Source organism: Pleurodeles waltl, chromosome 5 (genome assembly GCF_031143425.1).
Source record: "Pleurodeles waltl isolate 20211129_DDA chromosome 5, aPleWal1.hap1.20221129, whole genome shotgun sequence".
NCBI lineage: Eukaryota > Metazoa > Chordata > Amphibia > Caudata > Salamandridae > Pleurodeles > Pleurodeles waltl.
Window position 1 is genome coordinate 964,481,976 of NC_090444.1, and position 26,058 is coordinate 964,508,033.

The following is a 26,058-nucleotide window of genomic DNA, read 5'->3' on the forward strand; positions in this document are numbered from 1 at the left end:
GTGATAGGGCTAGGGTGGGGTGGATTGGGGTAGGGTGGGGTAGATTGGGGTGGGGTGTGTTGGATTGGAGTGCGGTGGGGTGAATGGATTGGGGTGGGGTGGACTGAACTAGGATAGGGTGGGCTGGATTGGATTGGGCTGGGGTGGATTCAAGTGGATTGTGTTGAAGTGGGGTGAATTGGAGTGGGGTAGGCTGGATGGATTGGATTTGGATTGCAATAGCCTGATCTGGGATGAGTGGGCTGGACTGGGCTAGAGTATGGTGGACTGGAGTGGAGTGGGGTGGGGTGGGCAGGGGGTGAGGTGGACTGGAGGAGCTGGATTGGATTGGGGTGGGGTGGACTGGACTGGACTGGGGTGGATTGCACTGAGGTGAGGTAGATTGGATTGACATGGGGTGGGGTGGTTTAGAGTGTGATGGTGTGGATTGGATGGAGTGTGGAAGATTGTATATGGGTGGGGAGGACTGGATTGGGGTGGGGTGGATTGTATTGGGGTGGAGTGTGGTGGACTGGACTGGCGTGGGGTGGGGTGAATTGGATTTGTGTGGGATGAATTGGATTGGATGGGGTGGATTGATTGCAGAGTGGTGTACTGGATTAAAGTGGGGTAGATTATACTGGTTTGGAGTGGGGTGGATTCTACTGGAGTAGGGTGGATTAATGTGGACTAAACTGGACTGAATGGGGTGGGTTAAAGTGGGTTGTATCGGAGTGAGGTGGATTGGGTAGCAGTGAACTTGATTGAAGTCGGGTGGGTTGGTTTGGAGTAGGGTGGGTTGGATTGGACTGGGGTGGGATTGAAGTGAGTGGGATGACTGGAGTGGGTTGGACTGGAGTGGGATGGGGTGGACTGGACTGGGGTGTGGTGGATTGGGGTGAGATGTTTTAGTGTGGAGTGGGATTAGATTGAACTACGATGGATTAGGGTGGATTAGAGCGAGGTGTTCTGGGTTCTAGTGGGGTGGATTGGAGTGAGAGGAGGTGGTTTTGATTGGAGTGGGACAGATTATTTTGGGTTGGAGTGGGTTGTTTGGCATAGTGGGTTGTTTGGAGTGGGTTGTTTGGCAGGTTGTTTTGGATTGATGTGGGGCAGATTTAAGTGGCGCAGATTGTTTTGGACTGGAGTGGGTCAGATTGAAGTGGGGCAGTTTGTTTTGGATTGCAGTGGGGCAGATTGGAGTGGGACATATTGTTTTGGATTGGAGTGGGCAGATTGTTTTGAATTGGAGTAGGGGAGTTTTTTTTAGGTGGATTGGACTGGGGTGGATTAGGTTGGTGTAGGGTTGACTGGGTGAGAGTGGGGTGAATTGGGATGAAGTGGGGTGGATTTGAATGGAGTGGGTGGGGCCTATTGTTTTGGATTGGAGTGGGGCAAATTGGAGAAAGGTACACTGGAGTGGGGCAGATTGTTTTGGACTGGAGTGGGGAGATTGTTTTGGATTGGAGTGGGGCATATTGTTTTGGATTGGAGTAGGGCAGATTGGAGTGGGCAGATTGTTCTGATTGGAGTGGGGCAGATTGTTTTTGATTAGAGGGGTACTGGATTAGGGTGGATTATATTATTTGTGTTGGGAGGACTGAAGTGGGGTGGGTTGGGAGGACCGGTTTGGGGTGGACTGATGTGGGGTAAAGTGGGAATGGATTGGGTGGATGGTAGTGGGGTGGATTTAAGTGGGGTGGATTGGGGTGTACTGCATAATTATTAGTTAAAGCATCATTTCCGTGATTACACATAATAAAGAAACACTGTTGCTTTGCAATATTTCAAACATGTTAATTGTCATCTTTTGAGAACAGCGCCCACAAGCAAAAACAAAAGAAAACACGAGTGGAAAGTGATAAATGGCGAATTAGCTAAATAAAAGGAGGCTAGCTTTAAAAAATAAAACTTTGCACTTTTGTTTGTTCTACTGGGTACGTTTTTGCCAGTCACAAGCTTTCTGTTTGCAGGGCACTAGAAATTAAAAAGAACAAAATAGTACCTCAATCACATCAGAAGCAGCGGACGGGCACTGATTAAATTACATCAATTAGTGCTTAATCCCTGCTCTACACAGAGGAACGGAAATGATGCCAGGTGTGCCTTAACAAATTACCAGGCTGTAAAGAAGAGTGCTGTGCAAATCAACAAATGATAAGCCACAGGCGGGCTTCCAAGTCCTTTACTGAACACAACAGAGTCTTGCAAGCAAGACGCATGCACCAGCACATTTACTCAAAGGCTCAACCGTAAAAAGCCTTCAGCTCTCACTACTCGCATTTACTCCTAAAATCACATGTAGTGAAAGCCAAACTAGCGGTCTCATTTGCAACTTCAAGACTAAAACGAGTCCTCAACTTTATAAGTGAAGACTCTACTTTATAAGTGATTCTACTGAATACAATTCAGCCCTTTCCAATTTCTTAAGACTTGACCCTGCTCCGTCAACCTACTTCCAAGAACACAACATCCTCATCCCCCAACGCTTACACCCTCAACGCCTGACACATCTTGCTTTCTCTTCACCGCACCACTCTTACTCATTGCATCTGACTTTGTCAACCAACTTCTGTCAAAATTACTTTGCTGTACACTTACTTTTCTTCTTAAATTACCTTGCACTCCTGCATATCTACAAGTCATTTTTTTCACAGCTAAACTCTAATTTTTCCCTCCTGCTTACCCAGCAAATCTGTTTCCCTTATTGCTGTCTACAAATCCCTCTTTGGGACCGAATGAACTATTAGGACCCCCTCGGGCCTTTCTCCCAAGGTTTCTTATGCTTGCTCTCTGTGTTTAACAATTCTCTTCCCAGTGACATATTCCAAGCCTGCTTCAACATGACTGTTCAACCTTTACTAAACAATAGTAGTCTGGCATCCACTCATTTCATTCCATAAAGACGGCATTTTTCCACATCACCACTCTCAGTCCTCATTTTGTGCGATCTCTAGCTAGAACTTGATATCATTCAGCATCCCTCACAGCACGTGCACCACCAGGCTATAATGACAATACTAAACTGGATCTCCTCCTACCTAACTAACCAGTCTTCTGGTGATCATCCCTCTCACACGTCTTTTCCCCGTACATGTAACTGCCTTAGGTGACAAGTATAACGTTTAGTTCTCCCTGGACTTCAATGCCAACAATACCCATGATACCTTATCTTGTCCATGCTTTACAATGCTCCTTCAACCTATTTGAATTGTCTAATCACTATATGCCGCTAGCTGAAGCAAATGGCTAATACTGATCTCATCGCCAAATGAAGTACTCCATTTCCCTGTCGCCACTGAGCCACATTCTTCACCCAACCCCATTTTTCCCTCCCTCATCTTCTGCAACAAATCTCCTAGGCCTGTTCAGCCAAAGCACGAGTTTGAAAACATTCATGATGACCACTGCTACAGGTGCAAGACACGTTATGTAACCCCACCCTCATCTTCAGTTTACAATAAAGTAAAATAACAGTCTGCTAGCCGTCAGACTTCAGTATGCACTCACAAAGACTGATAAGGTGATCATAGTTGCTGCACTGACACTGTAGTCTCCCTCTACAAATACCTACTATGCTTTTCTGACAACAGGCTGACAGCCTCTGTATACAAATGCAGCTTAGTCTACTCAATGATGTTCGTGTTGCATACATTTGGTCCAATACATCCTACCTCCACACTCTGCCGACCAGAAACGACAAACCTTGCCAGAATGGATTTCCACCCTTATCCTCCTAGGTGCTCTACTGCGTCTGGAATTCTCTTTATGATTAAATCACGAGTACCACTTCTTTTCCTTTCCTTGTTTCCCCAGACAAAGGACCACAGATACAAATAGCATCACAACCATCCTGTCCTGAAATATACCAATCCAATTTCTTACTGTACAATTTATTTTTTATCTATAAAAGGTTGACTCACTTATTGTCATTCTTGCTATGTTGTTTACATTACTCCATCATGTACGCATCTGTTGTTATAGGTCACATGTCCCTTCTTTTGAAACCTTGTACATTATCTCTGAAAGAATTGCTTCAGCTTGTTTTCACAATAAACAAATACTCCTCTTATGGTTGTCATCAGTGCGATGTATGGTGACACGACCAGCAAAATATAGTTTATTTGTAAAGGTGTGTAATGTATTATTTATTTTCGTCCACTTGAATGCCGTGAAACGGTATTGTAATCCTAAAGGATTAGTACCAGTCACTGGATTAAGGGACAAGTGCTCCAAAACACAGGGTTCTTTATACAAACCTATGTGGATAATCCAGAGTGGCGAAATTGAGAAATCTTTGTCTTTGGACAAAAGCCTCTAAACACCTTGGACCTCAGTTCACTACCCACAATTCACCTCTGATCTCCAGAGACACCCTGGCATAAATAGAAACTCACATTGTTGTGCAATGCAAGGTCAGTTTTATTTGACATGCCAAAGACACAAACGATACCCATTATTAAAAGTTGGTTCAGAATGCTGTACATTTAATGGTTATTGCTCTCTCAAGGTGCACATTTTCAGGTCTCCCCTGAGACAGCACATACACTATCAATTGCAAGACATTCGTTTACTTAAAAGGGGCTTGGGGCCTGCCCACGTCTTACCATTGGTTGTCTTCATCATCCCTCTCCTTTCCTTGCACACCTTTGGTCAGCGTGTGCTGGCTTGTATTTCTCTTTCTGTAGTTGACCCTCCCCTGGAGCATGGCTCAAGTACTGCTTCCTTTCTCAGTGGAATTCCACTGATCATGCTTTCTAAGCCACTGTTCTTTAGGTCTTGCATGCAACAGCGCATGTGCTGCAAATGCTCTCACTTGCAAGACCTAATGTATATAAGAAGGATCTGGCAGACCACTTACTGCTTAACATTTGTTGGCTTCATTGTTACTTATATGTGCTGCCTTCTAATTGGCCAGTGTGTGCTGGCTTGACTTCCTCTTCTTTTGCCTGGGGCACCGAAACATACTTATTGCTTCAGCTTGATTGTGGTCATTCTGCTGATTGTGCTGTGATTGAGTAACTACTTTTATTTTATCTTCTTCCCTGTCATCTTTGTTGAATCTCTTGCGATTTGTTGCTGTTTTACTGTGACACACACGCTTCTTTCCTTATTTAAAATGGATGTATATTGTGAAAAGATGTAATCACCTTTTATTGTGACAACAGATGTTATCTGCTTCCAAATTTATGTTCACTAAGACATGGACATAGATGCAACTGCCTTCTTTGTGTGATAAGATATTTTGCCAAATGTCTTATTTTTTTTTCTTTTTCAAAATGGGGAGATGAATTGATTTGCTTAGAATTACAGAGGTATTGTGCAGAGACCTAACAAGCATTGGCAAAGCTGAATGGTCTCACCTTTAGACTGTAGTCCCTGCCATTGCCTTTTGTTCATGCTTTACAGCTTGGGTATTTCTGACTTTGGCAATGATTTGTAGCCATGGTGTATAGCAGCATGGCTGAAAATATTAGTAGAAAAAGACTATGAAGCATCCAGTGGTAATGCACTTTTGGGAAAAAGCGCATTAGCCATGGCTGCGTAATAGTGGTTTCTTAAATTAGTCTTAGCCACACTGCAAAGCATCCGTGCTGCTGTACGAAATGGCTACAAAACACTTCCAACAGCTTTCATAAGTGAGACCTTTTGGCTTTACAAATGCTGGCTTCTTGTGGTAGCACTCAATAAGAGTTTATGTTTTTGCTTTGTCTGTTGTGTTGCTTGTCCCTCCCGCCTTCCTCCTGTTGTCCACCGTGTTGCTTGCCCCTTATCAATCCCTTCCATCGTCCATTGTGTTGCTTGACCCCCCCGCCCTCCTTCTGTTGTCAGTCGTGTTCCTTGCTCCTTCCCATCTTCCTGCCGCTGTCCCTCATGTTGCGTTGTCACGTCCTCAAGTGTTGTGTTGCTTGCCCTGCCCTTCCGTCCCCTAAATTGTGTTGTTTATCCCCTCACCCGCCACGGTGTGCTGCTTGCCCCATCCCTTCAGCATTGTGTTGCTTGTCCTGTCCCCTTCAGCTAGAAGAAGAAAAAAACGCTACGATGTGGCCATCACTGGTTGTGTCATAGCGCTTTTATTATAGGTCACATTAACAAGTGTGAAACTGAAATAATAGTTAATGTGTAAGGCAGGTGCTTGAAAAAAGGTGATATTACTATTATTCAATGTGCGTCTAGTTTTGTTAAGAACGGACAGCAAAACAGTTCTGGTCCCAGAGAGATGTGCACAGCTGTTACAAACTGGAGACCGAGTAACTGGTAAACGGATTACTTCATCACGGACCACAACAGGTGTAAAACAGGCAGTGGCAGCGCATATGTGCCCCCAAATGACTGGCAAATTGCTTAAACTCAGAACAGGAAGGGGATGGGCCTTCACAGTTCATGGTTCTTCAATCTTTGGCCCTGCTGCAAACAGGATAGCAAGGAAAGTGTCAATTGCAAGGAGTTTTACTGAAGAGGGTGTGGGCATGCTGGGTGAGATCACCAGCTCAATTCACAAAGACCACAATGTAGGCTAGCAGACCATAAAGGCTTTCAGTGGTCGTCAATTACCAATAAACCAAGGGCTTAGAAAGGTGAAGAATCTTAAATGCTGGGCAAAAACTGGTGAATCATTCATCCATTACACATCGTGCCTGCAACACAAGAAAAAAGTCACTTGCCCAAATACCTGTTTAGAACAACAGCTATACACATGACAAACCAAAAGGCAGGCGATATTGTTGCCTTTTTACACCGCTTAGTGTACTCCAATCTGTTTTGATTGTCATTTGAAGAATAGCAAGTCATTTATAGTAGCTCAGGTTTTAAGTGGTGGTGAAATTCAGCTGATCCATTCTGGGTGGTGGTAAAGATGCGAGGTTAAATGGTATCTCAGAAGATCTTTACCACTCTGTTATTATGTCCCTGGTGGCAATCAAAATCATGGGTTAGCAAAAAAAGAAGCAAAAGGCACGGATTTAACAAAAAATATATCAGGTAGACCGATCTATTGTCTGTAAAACAAAAGACTCAACGGGTGTTCGCAGTCATAGCAATTTTTTTCTAACTTTCAGCCATGCTGCACAGCGGTCGCGCTACTGTACAATATGGCTAAAAGCCACTGACAAAGCCAAATGGCTCTCCCATAGTCGAGAACTATTGGCTTTGTCAATGTTTGTTACCTTAGTATGCGTTTTTCATATGACGGCCAAGAGCCTGTTAAAGGCTGTTCTCTAAGAACAAAATCCGCTGTTAAGAATAAGTAGCCTTGTTGAGACTGAATGCTTAAAGTGATATTTTCTGCCCAACTTTTGCAAACAATCCCTGTTCTTTTGCAACTCTGTGGCAAAGCATTTCCTGGCGTGCATTTGAAACGGCGGGCTGAGTTTCGCTGCACGGGTTCTCAAGTTGGGGACTGCAGACCTTGATGCCACATTGGTCATTCATTCTCTGTGATGGAAGTTCAACCCTCTTCTTTGAAGGCCTGCATAAATCTGCCACGAGAGCATAGATGGTAAAGCCTGCCTTAACAAGAAAGAATGAAGTAAACAATCCTTTGAGGAAAGCTTGTTCTTTCTTTCTTACACTAAAAGTCTCATCTCTCATGATCTGAATTGCAAGATCCAGGAGGTTTCGTCTGATGTTTGGGTGTAGATATTTAGAGATAAAACCAGGTAATTTGGATGTTTTTAGCACATACTAGCAATTCTTGGGATTTTCAGGGAAATTGATATGGCTAGGCAACAGAATCGGTGGTGAGCATTTAGGCTTATGGCTGCCATACACAACATATGAGAGGAGTGAAGTAGGGTGGCAGAGAGGGGAATTCGGTACCCCTTGCATTAGGTGACTGGCTTAGAGGAGTGCGTCTGTGCATAAACACAAAAAGAAATAGAAGGCTTTTTGATCTCAGAAAGCTTGGGAGAAAGACCAGTTAGGGGTGCGATACTTGTCTCCTAGTTAGCACTATCCTTCAATTGCAGTGAAACACCACTCACCCCCCCCCCCCCCCCCATGCACTCCACCATTTATATTCATTTGACACAAACATCTCACAATGGAGATCCGATTATTTGGAATCCAGTAGTCAAAGAGTTTATTAAGTACTGGGAGAGGCAGGAAATGTTTGCCCCGCGATGACTGTCATCATGTTTGTTTCGTTTTTTCACATTTCTTGGGGGTGCATGCAGTGCAGCCGGTGAAATGTCCGGCGGCATATTAAACGCGTGCCAAAGTCCGCATCCCTATTCCTGACGGGAAGTAGTGCACTTCTGTTATAATGAATTTCTCAAAACAACCTTTGACGAACAAGAACACTATACATCTAAAACATGACTGTCGTGCACACTTTAAACATAATTTAAATATTATTACTTTTGTTGAGCTGGAAGCCGATTCTTTTTCAGTGACATACTTTAACACATTTTCCAAATGTTCAAATCAACTAAATAATCAAAAAGGCTTCAATATAAACGCTTTAATCCAAACTCAGCCGGTAAGAAGGAATACGTTCTGCACCTGTAATCAAGTATTTCTATTCTATGGGCTGCTTATATTATGGACTACTGGGGAAAGAAGTCATTGGATGGGCATGGACACAATGATGCAGTATCATCGTGTGAAGCTATTGTGCGGATTACATACGCTTCCCATAGGTATAGGGTCTCCATTCTCCAAGGTCACCTTAACTCTCTACCTCTACACATAAAAGCCCAAACAAACCAACTAAACAATGCCCTTACTATAGCCGGGGGTGGGGTTAGTCAATGCTATTTCCTGGAAGCCTGGAGAGCAGGAATGCCTCAATGTAAGTCTAACAGGCCGCGGCCGATCCATGCCTGGTCTCAAGGATAACCAAAGTCTGTAAAAAGATTAATTGTAGGTTACTTTAAAAGATTAGGCCCCCCTAGGCCTACAATAGACTCTCATGCTAAAGACTGAGTAGCAACATTAAAGGTAGGTTTCTATTACCTTGACACAGTTTCCTTATATTTCCCGGTTTGTGGGAGGTTATTACCAAGCAGATGATTTCTGAGGTGTGCTGAACGCCTAGGTAAGGTCTTGGGCAAAAGGTTTTTTAAGGAATACCTGTTCAGATTGGAAATTAGTTCCCCAATTTATATTTACGAAGCAAAGTCTACCGCTTGCTTGAAGACCCCAGGTGGCTGAACTACTGAGATAATGTATTGTAAAAGCCATTGACACTAAAACTGTGATGCCTCCCCTGAACCTGACTTGTCTCCTCCCAAGCCTAGTTTGGACCAGCAAGTATCTAGACCACTGGCATGTCCTGTCTTGTAGCCCCTCCTCAATATTACTTTTTGTCATCCACCATCCTATGACCATTCACACCTCTACTGCCTCCATCAATAGCTCGCTTGTGTTCTTCCACATTGTCTATGCATCACTTTCCACTATTCTCCCCATATTACGGTGATATAATTTTCTTCATTCCTGAACCATTCTGTCTCAAATGCATTACGGACTGGGCAACTACCATATTCCAACCTATTTTTATTGGCAATTTTGACAATTCAGTAAATCAACTGCAGTGAATTATTTCCATCCCATTAGGCTGGTATGGGCCATTCAGTCAACCCGATTTGCACCCACTCTGGACCATCTCTTCTGTACCATAACTGCTCCCAATTCTCCATATCTTAGAAACTAGCAAGGCCATGTGCGAGAACTCCCATCCTCCAGATCACGCTTTCCTCTTCTCCCTCAGTGCTTTGGTGTATTACCTATACATTGGTCTCGACTTACACAATTTGTCACTGACCACCACTAGTCATGATGCATCCCTTTGCCAAAGAATTCAAATCTTTTCTTAAGAAGGTTTCTTGCCAATCTGCCAACTTTCCTAGGCCAAATGTTGACATTCTCTCTGCTACAATCATAACACTGCGTTCCTTAAGCATCGCTCTGACCTCTGAAATTCGTTATTTTGATCCCCTTATCTCGATCAGCCAATTCAGATTTTACTGAGAAAACAGTTCTGGGTTTCTTGTTCAACAACAACACCGTGCTATTTTGCACACTCAACCAAACTGTCAGTCCTCGGGGTTTTTTCACCTGCACTGGCTGTGAAGTATCCTGCCTTGTCTTTGCTATCCTGACAGAGTTTCCCACGCTTGAATACGGCAAAAGTTTCAATTTCAAACTTATATTTCCTCTCATTTCAGGAACCTGAAAGCAAAAACTGCTGAGGCCAGACTCCTACCGGGTCAATGTGATTGTAATCATATTTTTATTTCTCTCACCTGATTGACTGGTTCAACAATCGGCATATTGTACCGGGCCCTCCTTTCTTTGTCTAAACATTCACACATATCTGACAATTACGATGTTTCCCGATGACAGCTGTAGGTTTTCTTTCAACACAGCAGGGCTAGGCTGACCCTTTTCAGTCCACACTCGCCTTGCTCTTTTTGGGATGCTGACATTCTTCATATCTTAATCATAGTCCATCCGATGGCGATGTACTCTGCTACAAATGTGTGATACATAAAAATAAGAGCCCAGGGAACATATAGACAGATATATAACATGATTTATAAGGGGGAAAAAGATTTATGTATGAAGTACGGGTTGTTCCTGTCTGTGAAAAAATACACTCAGTATAAAAGTAGCAAGAAACTAGAATGCACGGATTCTACAGAGGGAGTTGATTGACAGTATTTAGAAGCCAATAAGAAGCCAAGCCATGCACTCGAAATGTGTGTCTGCCAACAAGCAACGAATATTATTCAAATTACACTGACAATCTATCTCACTCCGAAAGAACCTTGTCAAATTATTTTTACTTTGAATCTTTCTAAATACTAGTCTCCTGGAAGAAGAACCGAGTTTCACAACGTCACAGTATATAGGTACACAATGAAGATAATATGCATTCAAATAACCCCATGGTTCCACCTCTCCAGCTCATAGCTTGTTTGTGGTAACTTCTACAGCTTCTTGATTCATATGCTTCTTAACCTTGATCTGTGAGTGTAACACATGGGGTTAAAGGTTGAGGAGGCTTGAAACCGTACTCAAGCAGGAACAACAAACCTTGTCAAGGTGAAGTCACAAGCAAACCCTAAAGCAACCTGTGCTCAACCCTTTGGCAGCTTGGAACAGAGCAGTCAGGCTTAACTCAGAGGCAATGTGCAAAGTATCTATGGTGCACTTCAAACAGTAATAAAGTGAAAATACAACACAACAGACATCCCACACTAATTTTTAGAAGAACTGAGTATATTTTAATAAATAAATCAAGAACAAAACAGCAATTTTAAAGAGTTCAGTGAATATAGCATCAAAAAGCACAAACCACCAACTAAGGCTATCTGGTTGTGCTTAACCGGGACAAAGTGACAAGTTCAGGCCAACCACGATGGAGCGCGGGCTGGCAACAAGGACCCAAGTTAGGTCCACTGAACAAAAGTACCTTAAATCCTAGTTGCAAGACTACTGGAGTCCCACACAAAGTCCCAGAGTTCTGGCTGAGGATATTGTGGTCAAGCTGTCTGAGATAATGTACTAGGTAGGGAGACTGGTGTCAAGATAGTGGCAGTATGAATTATTTCTGATTTGGCCTGATTATTTGCAAACCCCCATGCAGTGGAGGATGGTACCAAGGCATTTTGTGAGCTGTGTCTGTGAGGAGTGAAAGTTAGAAAGGAGACACAAGTTCGGTTCTAAAAGATCAGATCATAAGTGTGTTTCTGACTACTTTGAAGCAAAGGTGAAGTGTGTGTACTGTAGATTGTTAAAACCAGACATTAAAGCACTTCTTGTGTTCTGTACAGCCCCAAGATAACCCACCCATTATTTAGCCACACTTTGTAATTAGTAGCCTGTTGCCTACCTAGGGAGAGGTCTGCTTGAAAAATAGCAAGCACAAAGTTCATCTATTCAGTTGAAAAAATATATCAAAGTCCACAAAAGGATAAGAGTTGGTACCTTGAGGAATGATACGTCTGACTTGGAATAGTATTTGTGCCGTTGCAATTCATTATTATTAGATTCACCTGAATATGTATAGGGAAAAACTATGTTAACTTTTGGCACTGCAAGCATCAAATAAGAAATGTGTTTTTCTGACACCAAGTGCTTTCAGAGAACCCTTCTAAGGTCTACAGTTCATTTTGGACTTCCGCCGCCTTGGGTTTTACAGAATGACAATGGCTGGTAATGTCAACACGTGCAAACAGCTGCAATAAAGCAATTTTCCAGAGTGCTTTGTTCAGGTTTGTCACAGCTCTTCTTACAGTTAGTTATTGCCTTTAAAGGAGCAACAAATATATTTGATTTTGCATCAACCTTTAGAACTTGTAAAATACTCTTAAATTAATTGTTTAATATTCCTGGTCTCCAGCTAATTCAGACTTGGTTTGTGTCTCAACCATGGTGATTGAAATTGTTTGCCACTGGTGTTGTGGAATCTATCCTTTTATGGTTCTGCAGACTGGGCCACATACACCCTTACTGCACTGGACTTTCATGGTAGCGAGGGTGAGACATCAGAGGCTTCTCAAGGAGGTAGTGTAGGGTGTAAGAACTCAGATGTCAACAGTCAACCAACAGATGCAATAATAAATATCTACCATATTATCCAGCAACACCCCACCCCCCAGGTAGCAGTTGCCTCAGCATCTGTAATCCCTAGCGTATAACTTGGGGCAAAGACCCTTGGCCTCCTCACTGTGCAACGCAGTGGAGTTAGCTTCAGCCCATTATCTTACCATTGTGTGACAGGCTAAAGGTCTGGTAGGGAGGAAGCACACCACTTGATAGTCTGCATAATTGTACAGTACTTGCACCACATGAGGGCAAGTTCCAAACATCTGCTGTCCATTGTACTAGACTTGGGGCGTCAATATAAGTCTGGCAAGGATCCCTCCAAAGTGCCTACTCCTGCACGATTGAAAATAGACGCCAATGCGTCATGGATCTCTTCCCAATAAACGTACACCAGAGGAAAAACTCACAACATAGGTTGGAGGTCAGCGTCTGGGGCAATCGGAGCTAGTGGCTAGATCTATTTGTGTAATTGCTTGGGAGACAAATTTGGCGTTTCTGGGAATTCTCTGAGGATAAACTAATGCTTTCTTCTATTCCTTTTGTGTAAAATTCCTGCCAATATCTGCTTTTTACCACTCTCAGAGTCACCCAAATGAGTCAATCATCAAAGCCTGGAAAGACTGACAATCCGGAGAACAAATTTTCGACCACTGCCTATGGTGTATAGTATTTTTACCAGTAATTAATTTCAGTCGATGGCTTCCGGTGCTCAGCACTTATTTGTCAAGACCGGCACTGCCACATGGCAGCGCTGTTTGAGTAGTTCAGGATAAGCAGAACAGCAGCTAATTATTATTTCAATATGGATTTAAAACAACTAATACAGGGATGTGGAATTCCTATAGCCCGACGTCTAGGACATACTGTTTGGGGTCAAGGACAAAAAGGATTCATGTTTATGTTGTCCTTCGGACAAGTAGACCCAACCCCCAGCAGCACAAACCATTTGGCTGCCAGATTACAGGGAAGTTAACGTTCTGCAGTTGAGGTAATATTTGTGCCCATATGTTAATGCTGTTCGAACCTATATTTATGGTTCATTAATGCAAAGCCTTTATTATTAGGGCGAGCACTAAATAAATGCTGTAAGGTCACACTGCACTACTTACTGACAGTGGTTCCAGTAAAAAAAAAAAAAAAGTGAACACACGTTTGAAAAATTTAACAATATGAGGCTACGTATAATGCTCTCTGATTAGATGCAAATATTTGCAGAAGCATGATGCTTTGCTTTCAAAATAAAATGTTCAGAAAAAAATGCAAGTAGAAAAAAAGTTTTGCTCAATTACTGTGAAATTCTAGGTATTACTTCTTTGAAGCATTGTTTGCTAAAATGTGCTGATGGATGGTAGTATTTCCAAATAATATTCATAATGGAAAATCAGAACCTGACCAAGCATCTGTGCCACCTGCACCGCTCTGGTGTCTTTGTGCTTGCGGTTATCCAGAGAGGGCTTCCGTTAGCTGCATGGAGAGCATGCATAAGGTGTAGTAGTGGAACTGTCAAACGGAGTGTCTTTTAAGTGTACCAATATAAGCTTGCCATGCAGGGTGGTCGGTCCTTAAGACAGGGATGTGGAATTCCTATCGCCCCGACGCCGGGACATCTTGTTTGGGGTCAAGGGCAACAAGTTTTTATGTTTACTTTGTCCTTGGGACAAGTAGGCCCAACCCCCTGCAGCACAAACCCTTTGGCTGCCTGATTACAGAGAGTGGAACTCTCTGCAGTTGAGGTAATGTGTTTCCTAAAGATAATGCTGTTCGAACTTGTATTTATGGTTCATTATTTGAAAGCCTTCATTATTAGGGTGAGTGGTGTAAATAAATGTTTTAAGGTCACACTTCACTACTGACGTTGGTTCCAGTACCAAAAAAAAAACGTGTATACACATGTTTGAAAAGTTTAGGCTATAAGGCTAAGTATAATGCTCCCAGAATGCTCTCTAATTATATGCAAATGAAGTGTCATTTAGTAAAATGTGTTGATGCATGCTAGTATTTACCAAACATATTTCTAATGGAAAATCAGTGTAACCATTTTCAACACGATTATGGGAAGCATGAAAATAAACAAACACTGACAAAGCCAACTGATCTGACATATTTTTATGAGTCTTTTAGTTTCATCAATGCGTGTCTTGTTTTGACATGGCTTTTGTAACACTTTATTGTTGTGGGAGCTACCAGGCCCTCAACATTGTAACAAACACGGGCAAACCCCCCCCCCCCCAAAAAAGTTTTTTGAACTCTCTAAAAGCACACCAGCGGCATAACAAAGGCCCCGCAGCTGCCCTCCAGGGGGCCCCTTCAGCACAGCACCTGCCCTGAGTGAGTCTGGAGAGGGGGCTCCTCCATGTTCTTTACAAAGGGGCACCCTCCAGTTTAGTTACATCACTGATTGCCACTGTAGTTCCTGACACTGAACAAAACTACTTTGTGTGGCAATATACTCCTTGTGGAAGAGCAGAATGCGATCACTCACAGTAAAGCCGGCCGAAAGAGAGAGAAATAGAAGTTTAATAAAAACAAAATTTCTTTGTTAACACCAGACCTAATTAGGGACCAAGACCCACATGTAGGTAGCTTTTTGCATGTCGCAAACAGCGACTTTCGCTGTTTGCGACATGCAAAAAGCACACTGCGATGCACAAACCCAGTTTTGCGATTCGGTAACCTGGTTACCGAATCGCAAAACAGGTTTGCGACTCGCAATTAGTAAGGGGTGTTCCCTTCCTAATTGCGACTCGCAGTGCAATGTAGGATTGTTTTGTGACCGCGAACGCGGGGCGCAAACCAATCGCAGTTTGCACCCATTTCAAATGGGTGCTAACACTTTCGCAAAAGGGAAGGGATCCCCATGGGACCCCTTACCCATTGTGAATGTCACTGTAAACATTTTTTCAGAGCAGGCAGTGGTCCTGTGGACCACTGCCTGCTCTGAAAAAATGAAACGAAAATGTTTCATTTTTCATTTTTGTTATGCATCTCGTTTTCCTTTAAGGAAACGGGTTGCATTACAAAAAAAAAACTGCTTTATTGAAAAGCAGTCACAGACATGGTGGTCTGAAGTCTCCAGCAGGCCACCATCCCTGTGAGGGCCGCCATTCGCGAGGGGGTCGCAAATTGCGACCCACCTCATGATTATTCATGAGGTGGGCATTTGCGAAGCCCTTGCGAATCACAGATGGTGTCAGGGACACCATCCTACAAATCTGAACCTACCTACATGTGGCCCCAAATTCTTAAAGAAAGTCACAAAAGTGCACCCATGGTATATGTCTTACCCTATAAAATATTTGTGAACTGTATTTTAGCATGGGTAAATACGATGTGTAGATTTGCTCATGTAAAAATCTATTGAGCATTTGCAAGTTCATTTTCCCTCCAGCCACTTTCTTCCCAACCCTGGAAGAAGTTCTAATTCTGCCATTGTCAGGAGTAAATGTCCAATCTTTCTTATTATGGGAAAATATTAGAGAGAAGCTGGTAAAAATCTTTAAAACATGCAGGTTAGTAGGTTTTCAGACTCAAAGGCATTCCAGCCCTGGAACTATTGCTTACTGCTTCCTCCAGCCCCAGTATGCAGATCTGCAGAAAGGTGGCAAAATAAGGAAATTGCTACAGTAGGGATTGAAACTGCAAGTATTCAAGCCCTACTATGGTAGTAGCCCTGGCATAATCAGAGAGGTTATTATCAGAGCACTTACATAATGAGATTGCTGCCATAATTTGTCGCCACACTACATGGCACCAAAGGGACAAGTAGATCTTTTTACAGGACAAGTAGATTTGAGAATCAACCTGTCCACTGGACAAGTAGACATTTTAATAAATTCCACACCCCTGTTAAGATGATATGAGATGTTTCGAAACCAAGATGAAGCAGAGCCTTTTTCTGTGTTAGAGGAATAAAATAAATATTGAGAGGATGCCTATGAATAATTGTGAAGTGGTAAATATTTACATACAAATTAATTACATGGTTGTCTAGGAATACATTCACTCTGGGATATGGATGTGATTTAACAATGTAGTTTATTACTACATGTATTTCAAATCGTTCTACATCAGATAAATGTAACACTGAAAAATTAAGTATTGTGCAAAAGTAACAAACATTTGTTTAAATTCTTTTAATATCATAGTGAAACAAATTATCTTCCTTCTTTGCTTGGATTAGTTATTTTAATTTACAATATGACTATGCTTATATAATTTAATTTGTTTATCAAAACATTATGTACAACCTACATTTGAAGCCATACTCATATGTTTGCTTTTTCTTCTGTTCACTTTAAATTATGGATGAATACATTTTGGGTTTTTTATTTGTCCTAATTACCTCTTAAACTGCTCAATCTACAATCATCTTATTGTGATTTCATACACTATCTACAAGCATATGTGGGTATAAATAAGCCACCTGAAATGGATGTGGAAAATGCTTAGAAATTAAACATTTCCTAGCTATCACAACGGAAAGTTTCAATTCTATTAAGGACATGGAGGCAACAATAAGGCTGATCTTTCATCTTTATTTTGCACTAGCATCCATTAGTCAACATTTAATAAAACCGTACAAACTACATTTCCCATGGAACACTGGGAAAGGAAAACAGAAAACAATACATCCAATCTGAGGCCAGCATGTTCTTGAAGAACCTTCTGCAGACGCTCTATTCCCCTCTTTCTTTCTGCAAATACAACTCAGAAAACCAGACCTTAATCCTGTTTAGAAGATTCTGTTCCTGAAAGAAAATAGCACATATATAGTACCTTGTTTCTATATAACCGACAAAAATACAGGTTGACAAAAACCATGAGAAAAAAAACCGTTTAAAATAACTTTAGACAAACAATGCGACAAGATAAAATTCAACAAGCAAGATTACCTGTAACGCCTAACGATATCTGTGTAATCCCTTTTGGATTAAAATTTGTAAGGGTGGGAACAAGATTAAATCCCCCTAAAGGTGGGCTAATCCTCACCTCTGTGTCCTTAATAGAATTGAAACTTTCCGTTACAATAGCTAGGACGTTTTTCAATCTGTCAGGACCGAAGGAGAGGATTAGGCTGGTTCAAAGCTTTTCCAGGTGCAGGTTTAAAATTAAAACTCCTCAAAGTTGAATCAGAGGACCAATCTGCAGCATTAAGACTGTCCTCCAAACGGGCTTCCAATGAAAAAGCCTTGGATGCCATTGCTCCTCTGAGTGAGCGCCAAACTTGGAAATGTCAATACCAGTTTCCTGCATAGCCCAATCTAACCCACCTGGCAATGGTAGGAGAAGAAACAGCTCTCCGGGGCTTGGTAAGGGCAATAAGCAATTGTTGTTCACCATGTGGATGAAAATCTACTGTCAAGGACTCATAAGCTTTCATTGAATGTACCACACAAAATCTTGGAACATCTGGTGAAGATGACTATGAAACCACTTTTGAAGTACATTTCGGTCTTCTAGAAATATAAAAGGTTACCCCTTTTGGAGTATGCACTCTACCTGTTAAATCCAGAGCTCATACGTCTGAGGCTCTGTAACATGACACCAGGCACAGTAATGTGGCCAGTTTCGCTGACACCTGCTCCCTCGACAAAAATGTATTCAAAGACCATGAATGAAATAGTCTCAGGACTGGATCAACGTCCCATAAAGCAGAATACTGATGCATGGGAGGGACAGATAAACTGATGCCTCAGAGAAGTTTGCATACCAACGGGTGTTCTCCCACAGGACACCATCCAGAGGAGAGGGACCTGCTGAGAAGGCTGATTAAAATGTATTAATAGACCTGTAAGTCAGACCTTTCGAAGCTAAAGAAGAAAGAAAGTTCAAGATGTGAACAGCATCTGACCCCATGGAATCCACCTGCCTTTGATGACATCAATCCAACCATTGGGACCTGGCCGAGCAGTATCTTTTATGTGTGCTATCTGCCCAAGATTGGACATGTAAAGAGGCAGCTTCTCGAGAAATACCTGGGACTTTCCAGCGTTCCCTGTAATCCTCTATGCCATGAGACAAAGGGATGCTGAGAGAACCAGGTGATGAGAATTCCCCTGGGGATCACAGAGGAGACCCAGAAATAGAGGTAGAGGGATTAGAAAATCTCAAGAAAGTTCCATCAGAACTGGAAACCAAACTTGAGATCTCCAAATTGGGGTGATCACCACTAGATTCACCAGATGTCTCCGGATCTGCATAGACAACCTCATTATCATGGAGAATGGGGGAAACGCATAACCCTTCTCCTTCCTCCAGTCCTGGAGAAAAGCATCTGTCGCCACTGCATTTGGAACCGAGCACCAGCTGCAATACCTATCCAGCTGATGATCCAGACGAGAGGCAAACAGGCCCATTGTGAATGAACCCTGCCTGGACTGAATTGCTCGATACACCTGTGGGTGTAATTGCCAAAGACTGGTGTCCTCCCAAAGTCGTGAATGCAAATCTGGCACATGACTGTACTTGCGGGGAAGGTGTTCCACCCAGACCGAGATCTGATTGGTCAGACAGTAAGTCCAAGAGTTTTTGAACCCGTCCCTCCCAGAAGGTTGATGTAGCAAACCAATGCTACATTGATATTTTGAAAAGGACACAACAAAGGGTCGTCATTGATCCAACACTTTGCAGCAAAAGATCCCGCCATCACTTCCAGACAGTTTATGTGAAGGGACCCTTCTGCGAATTACAATTTTCCTCCTTTGGAGAATTCCCCAAAGTGTGCTCCCCAACCTTAACCCCTGGCAGCTGATTTTATTATTATGTTGGGTTGAGATGAAAACGGCACGGCCATTCCAGATCTCCATGTGGGACACCCACTGCTGTAGTTCTTCTCTCGCCTCTACCGAAAGAGGAACCAACGGAGTACTTGAGGCATTGATGGAGATGAAACGTCTTGAGGGGTTGTATCGTCCGGTAACGTACAGGGCCTGGTAAAATGGTCCGTATGGAAGAGGACAATAGGCCCATGATGCGGGCAAGGTGCCAAAGGCAGATCAAGGTTTTGGCTAAAGTTTTCCACAGTTCGTGCTTTATCTTGGATAGCTTTCGAGATGGAAGACTCAAAGTGGCTTTGACAGGATCCACCATGAACCCTAGAAAATGCATGCATGGATCTGGACGGGGTCAGAGAAGACTTTGGCTCGTTGATCACGTAGTCAAGAGACTCCAAAAGGTTGATAGTCTGTTGTAGTTGATAGGACAGATGTTCCAGGGATTGATCCGTAATGAGGCTATCATTGCGACAAATGATCAGACAAATACCTCGGGACCTCCAGTATTCTACCACCGGTTTCAATACTTTGCTGAACCACCATGGAGCAGACAATAGTCCAAAAGGGAGGGAGATGAATTTGAAGATTTGAGACTGAAACTGCACGAATCGCCTGTGAGGTGGGAAAAAGGTAATGGTGTGATAGGCGCCCTTCAAGTCCGTTAGCACCATCCAATCATTCGCCTGCAGCAAATCTCTTAGAAGATGGATGCCCTCCATATTGAAGTGGAAGAAGACCAGCCACTCGTTGAATTTCCTCAGGTTGATGATAGGTTATTGACCCCTGTCGATCTTGTCTGCCAGAAACAGGTTGCTGGGAAAATCATGAGGGTGTAAGGACGTCAACGTAATAGCCCCTTTGGCCAAGAGTTAGCCAATCTCCACCTCCACCACGCTGCGCAGCCCAAATCGAGAGAAGCGACCGCGCAGGAATGAAAATGTTCCAGCGGTCGTGCTGTGAAATAAAATAATGGATAGGCATTAATCAGCACAATTAACAGAGAACATTGGCATAAGAATAATAATGCGTTTAAGGTGACAAAATGACATGAAAAACAAACGCAGGAGCGGCGAAGAAAGAAGGGATAGAGCATCTGCAGAAGCTTCTTCAAGGGTATACTGGCCTCGGATTGGATGGACTGTTTTCTGTTTTCCTTTCCCAGTGTTTCATGGGAAATGTAGTTTGTACAGTTTTATTAGATGTTGACTAATGGCTGCTGGTGCACAATAAAGATGAAAGATCAGCCTAATCCTCTCCTCCAGTCCTGACATAGAATTTGAGTAGTACCTACAGGCCATTAGGTTCACAAACGTTCTGCTCTTTAGTAAGCTTTATGTAGTTAAACGCTCTTATGCCCCCAATTGCATCTTTTTGTTAAATTCTTCTCTTGCTTCAATTGCTTAGATCAGCCATAATATGGGCTTACTTTGAAATATGTGTTGTAATGAAGCTACGAATGCGCTGAATATCAGCACTACATTCCCCAGTGAAAATAAATGGGTACAGCGAGTGCCTATATTTGATTCTTTCGATACAGTTCCAATTTTATCTGTTAGACGTTTTATAAACTTTGAATAATAATTATTATAATAATAATTATAAACAGTCAATGACCCTCTTTTTGTGATGTCAAAATAGTAAATACTTAAAATACTAGGTTCTAGCCTTTTCATTGGTTTCTGTTTATAGAGAATGCTATGTTAACAACTTTTAATGGTCATCCACCAATCCAATTCCTTGTGTACCTGTTTCTGTCCTTTTATTGAGGGGGCTCTTTCTAACTACTTTGCTCTTGAAAATCCAACCATCAATTTGTTTATCAGCACAATCATTAGATTACTTGCTTCCATTGTCTAGATCAGCCATAAATAGGACTTACTTTGAAATAAAAGTGTTGTAATGCAGCTAACAAACACCATGAATAGAAATGCTACATTTGGAGTAACTCCCCAGTGAATTGTTTTTCATATTATTTAGATTAGATATTTTTGTAAACTTTGAAAATTACAAATAATCAATGTATCCTCTTCTCGTGGTGTCAAGATGGTTTATATTAGGAATGCACTTAATGTTATTAGTTCTAGCTTTTAATTCTGCTTCTTTGTAGAAAGAGTGCCCTGTTAGCAATTCCTAATGGCCACTTGCCCCTCAAGGACAAACCATACACTTTTCTAGTACTGATGTATTTATTTTTGTCCTTCTATGCCATAGAAACGTTTTGAATCTAATATTTGCTATTGTAAATCTAACCCTTAATCTGTTTATCAAACAAAACCCTAGGATCTTTTCTAAATGTATTACTAAGAGAAATTCCATATTTTTGATCTTAGTCATATTTAGTGCTTACTCCCTGACCCTTGAAGCATATGACCGCTATGAGATCCTTACACAATTATACTTATCCACTTGCTTGCTTCAATTTTATAGCATGATGCTAATTTGACTTTCTACTTAGTTCACAGCTACTAAACATTATACCACTGACAAAGATGTTTTTCTAAGTTAATTGGAACTCCTTTTTTATTCTGAACAGAATAACATTCAGAATTCTTAATTGTTTTGTTAATGTTGGTACTCAACCATTACACAATCTGTAAAAAATCTATATACTCAACAGAAAACAGCTGCTTTTTTTTAAAGATTAGGATTTAAAACTACTGTAGTTTGGTTAAGAGCATACCGTTATACGACACAATTGTAATATGATGATGTACTCTTTGTCTTGTAGTGTGTATTTATACCCTGTGTACCTTCATATGATTAAGGTGGTATTCTATATTTTACTTTTTAACTTTTTCTTATCCTGTGGAATGTACACAGCCTGGAAGACCCATCCACATGCCACAAAACATCTGCTAGATGTTATAGAGAATATTCAGAAGATTTACACCCTCAAGTAAAAAAGATTGTAAGTAAAAATGTGTTCTTGTTGTACAATACTTTGTTTTCTAATGAACAATGTATGTGATGTGAACCGACTGGAAAACTATTTTGTAGTAAACTGCATTGTTGAACCCCATCTATATTACAGTGAATGCATTCAGAGATAACTATATAATCATAATATAAGAAGATGTTTAATACTCATCAGCTAACAATAGGTACCCTCTAGATATTTATTATAATTCTCTGTTTCATAAATAGGTCAGTGTTTGGGTGACTGACCCGGTGGGTTTGAGTTTGTGCTGGGTCACGGTGTAGCTATATATGCCTTCCATCCTCTAAATTATCCTAATTTGTATCCACTTTTTTGTGATGCCATCTCTAATCTGAATCATACGTAAGAAGGCATTTAAAGTGAAGAATTCATCACAACACATTTGTTCCCTTACTTTTTACAGCATTCTTCACATCTTTGTTACTACATTTTGTCCCTGGTGGTTGTTTCTAGCATCTAGAACCTCTACTGGAAACTATTGGATTTTGTTGCTTGGCTCTTTGTTTCCCCCCAATGCAAGGGAATGTTTGGTGCCTTGTTATTCACTTCAGTATTAATCTATCTTCAATAAACAGCTGTTTGCCAAGGAGGGATTTTACCCTTTGTAGCTTTTTGCCCCTAAACAGGAACTTCTTAACCTGATAGGTGCGGGCGTCGGCCACTGGCCGACGCCCACACACCCTCCCTGGTGCGGGTCACGACCAGTGGCCGACACCAGGAAGGGTATCAATAAATCCTCGGGTGCGTCGCACCAGAGGATTTTTTTTTTTTTAAACCCCCCCCGGGAGACACGGAAGCTTCCGTGTCTCCCCCCGCCCCCCCACCCGCCCCTTTGTGACGTCAGCGCGCCTCGCGGCGCGCTGACGTTGCAAAGGTGTTTTCCCCATCAAAGCAGGAAGCAGCCTTGCGGCCGCTTCCTGCTTTGATGGGGAAAACGGCCTTTCTCACGTTCGGGAAGGCCTCGTAAGAAAGGGGAGTGTCTCCCCTTTCTTACGAGGCCTTCCTGAAAGTGTTTCCTGGCCCCCGATCGCAGCACAGCTGTGCAGTTTGAGAAGGCCTCGTAAGAAAGGGGGAGAGTCTCCCCTTTCTTACGAGGACTTCTCAAAGTGTTTCCTGGCCCCCGATCGCAGCACAGCTGCGATCGGGGGCCAGGAAACACCACTAGACGCCAGGGATTTCACTTTGGGGGGGCGGCCCCCTCGGAAAACGGGCCCCCCCCCCCCCCGGGGGCATAATTAACAATTTTTTTTTTAGATGTTGTAGGGTTTCCCTGGGGGCCATTTTGGCCCCCAAAGAAACTATACAACAACTAAAAAAAATAGATCTATATATAGATCTATATTTATATATCTATGTAGATAGATATATCTATGTACATGGATATATCTATAGATATATCTATGTACATAGATATATATATATATATAGAGGTAGATCTATATATACCAAAGAGATTTATAAAGTGTGCTACTCACCTGTGAGGGTCTCAAGGCGCTTGGGGGGGGGGGGCGGGGGGAGGGAAAGGGGCTGGGAGGTTCACCGTTCGAAAAGCCAGGTTTTGAGGCCCTTCCTGAAAAGAAGTAGGTTTTGGGTCTTGCGAAGGTGGGTTGTGAGGGCGTTCCAGGTTTTGGGTGCAAGGTAGGAGAAGGATCTGCCCCCGGTGGTGGTGTGTTTGATGCGGGGGACAGAGGCGAGAGAGAGGTCAGCTGAGCGGACGTTTCGTGTGGGGGTGTGGAAGGTGACTCTCGTTGAGGTAGGCAGGGCCTGTGTTGTGGAGTGATTTGTGTGCGAGGATGAGGATCTTGAAGGTGATCCTTTTGTCAATGGGGAGCCAGTGGAGGGATTTGAGGTGTGGAGAGATGTGTTCGTGTCGGCGGAGGTCGAGGATGAGTCGTGCTGCTGAGTTCTAGATGCGTGTAGTTTGCGCTTGAGTTTTAGAGTGGTGCCGGCGTAGAGGGCGTTTCCGTAATCAAGCCTGCTGCTGATGTGTGCGTGAGTGACAGTTTTTCTGGTCTCTGTGGGGATCCATTTGAATGTTTTTCAGTATACGGAGTGTGTTGAAGCATGAGGAGGTGAGAGCGTTGATTTGTTGGGTCATCGAGAGGGAGGAGTCTAGGATGATGCTGAGGTTGCGTGCGTGGTTGGCGGGGTTGGGTGCAGGGCCTAGCGTGGTGGGCCACCATGAGGGGTCCCAGGTGTTTTTGTGTGGAAGGAAATTTGTGGCTCCTCTCAGATTCCAGAACTTTCTGTCACCGAAATGTGAGGAAAACTTGTTTTTTTAGCCACTTTTTGAGGTTTGCAAAGGATTCTGGGTAACAGAACCTGGTCCGAGCCCCGCAAGTCACCCCTCCTTGGATTCCCCTAGGTCTCTAGTTTTCAGAAATGCACAGGTTTGGTAGGTTTCCCTAGGTGCCGGCTGAGCTAGAGGCCAAAATCTACAGGTAGGCACTTTGCAAAAAACAGCTCTGTTTTCTGTGATGTGTCCACGTTGTGTTTTGGGGCATTTCCTGTCGCGGGCGCTAGGCCTACCCACACAAGTGAGGTATCATTTTTATCGGGAGACTTGGGGGGACGCTGGGTGGAAGGAAATTTGAGGCTCCTCTCCGATTCCAGAACTTTCTGTCACCGAAATGTGAGGAAAACTTGTTTTTTTAGCCACTTTTTGAGGTTTGCAAAGGATTCTGGGTAACAGAACCTGGTCCGAGCCCCGCGAGTCACCCCATCTTGGATTCCCCTAGGTCTCTAGTTTTCAGAAATGTACAGGTTTGGTAGGTTTCCCTAGGTGCCGGCTGAGCTAGAGGCCAAAATCTACAGGTAGGCACTTTGCAAAAAACAGCTCTGTTTTCTGTGATGTGTCCACGTTGTGTTTTGGGGCATTTCCTGTCGCGTGCGCTAGGCCTACCCACACAAGTGAGGTATCATTTTTATCGGGAGACTTGGGGGGACGCTGCGTGGAAGGAAATTTGAGGCTCCTCTCCGATTCCAGAACTTTCTGTCACCGAAATGTGAGGAAAACTTGTTTTTTTAGCCACTTTTTGAGGTTTGCAAAGGATTCTGGGTAACAGAACCTGGTCAGAGCCCCGCGAGTCACCCCATCTTGGATTCCCCTAGGTCTCTAGTTTTCAAAAATGTACAGGTTTGGTAGGTTTCCCTAGGTGCCGGCTGAGCTAGAGGCCAAAATCTACAGGTAGGCACTTTGCAAAAACAGCTCTGTTTTCTGTGATGTGTCCACGTTGTGTTTTGGGGCATTTCCTGTCGCGGGCGCTAGGCCTACCCACACAAGTGAGGTATCATTTGTATCGGGAGACTTGGGGGGACGCTGGGTGGAAGGAAATTTGAGGCTCCTCTCAGATTCCAGAACTTTGTCACCGAAATGTGAGGAAAACTTGTTTTTTTAGCCACTTTTTGAGGTTTGCAAAGGATTCTGGGTAACAGAACCTGGTCAGAGCCCCGCGAGTCACCCCATCTTGGATTCCCCTAGGTCTCTAGTTTTCAAAAATGTACAGGTTTGGTAGGTTTCCCTATGTGCCGGCTGAGCTAGAGGCCATAATCCACAGGTAGGCACTTTGCAAAAAAACAGCTCTGTATTTTGTGAAAAAATGGGATGTGTCCACGTTGTGTTTTGGGGCATTTCCTGTCGCGGGCGCTAGGCCTACCCACACAAGTGAGGTATCATTTTTTTCGGGAGACTTGGGGGAACATAGAATAGCAAAACAAGTGTTATTGCCCCTTATCTTTCTCTACATTTTTTCCTTCCAAATATAAGAGAGTGTGTAAAAAAGACGTCTATTTGAGAAATGCCCTGCAATTCAC

The 26,058-nt window shown here is 42.9% G+C and overlaps 1 protein-coding gene and 1 long non-coding RNA gene across 6 annotated transcripts in view; both read right to left on the reverse strand.

The window, feature by feature from the left end:
- The window catches only part of ABHD12 (abhydrolase domain containing 12, lysophospholipase), a 497,414-nt gene that overhangs the window by 294,414 nt on the left and 176,942 nt on the right, over positions 1 to 26,058 (reverse strand). The gene's annotated exons all lie outside the window — the stretch shown is intronic.
- Positions 17,056 to 26,058, reverse strand: part of LOC138296189 (uncharacterized) — a 67,962-nt gene continuing 58,959 nt past the window's right edge. Inside the window, exon 2 of the long non-coding RNA XR_011203785.1 lies at positions 17,056 to 17,282. This is a non-coding gene — a long non-coding RNA (uncharacterized lncRNA). The remainder of the gene's footprint in view (positions 17,283 to 26,058) is intronic.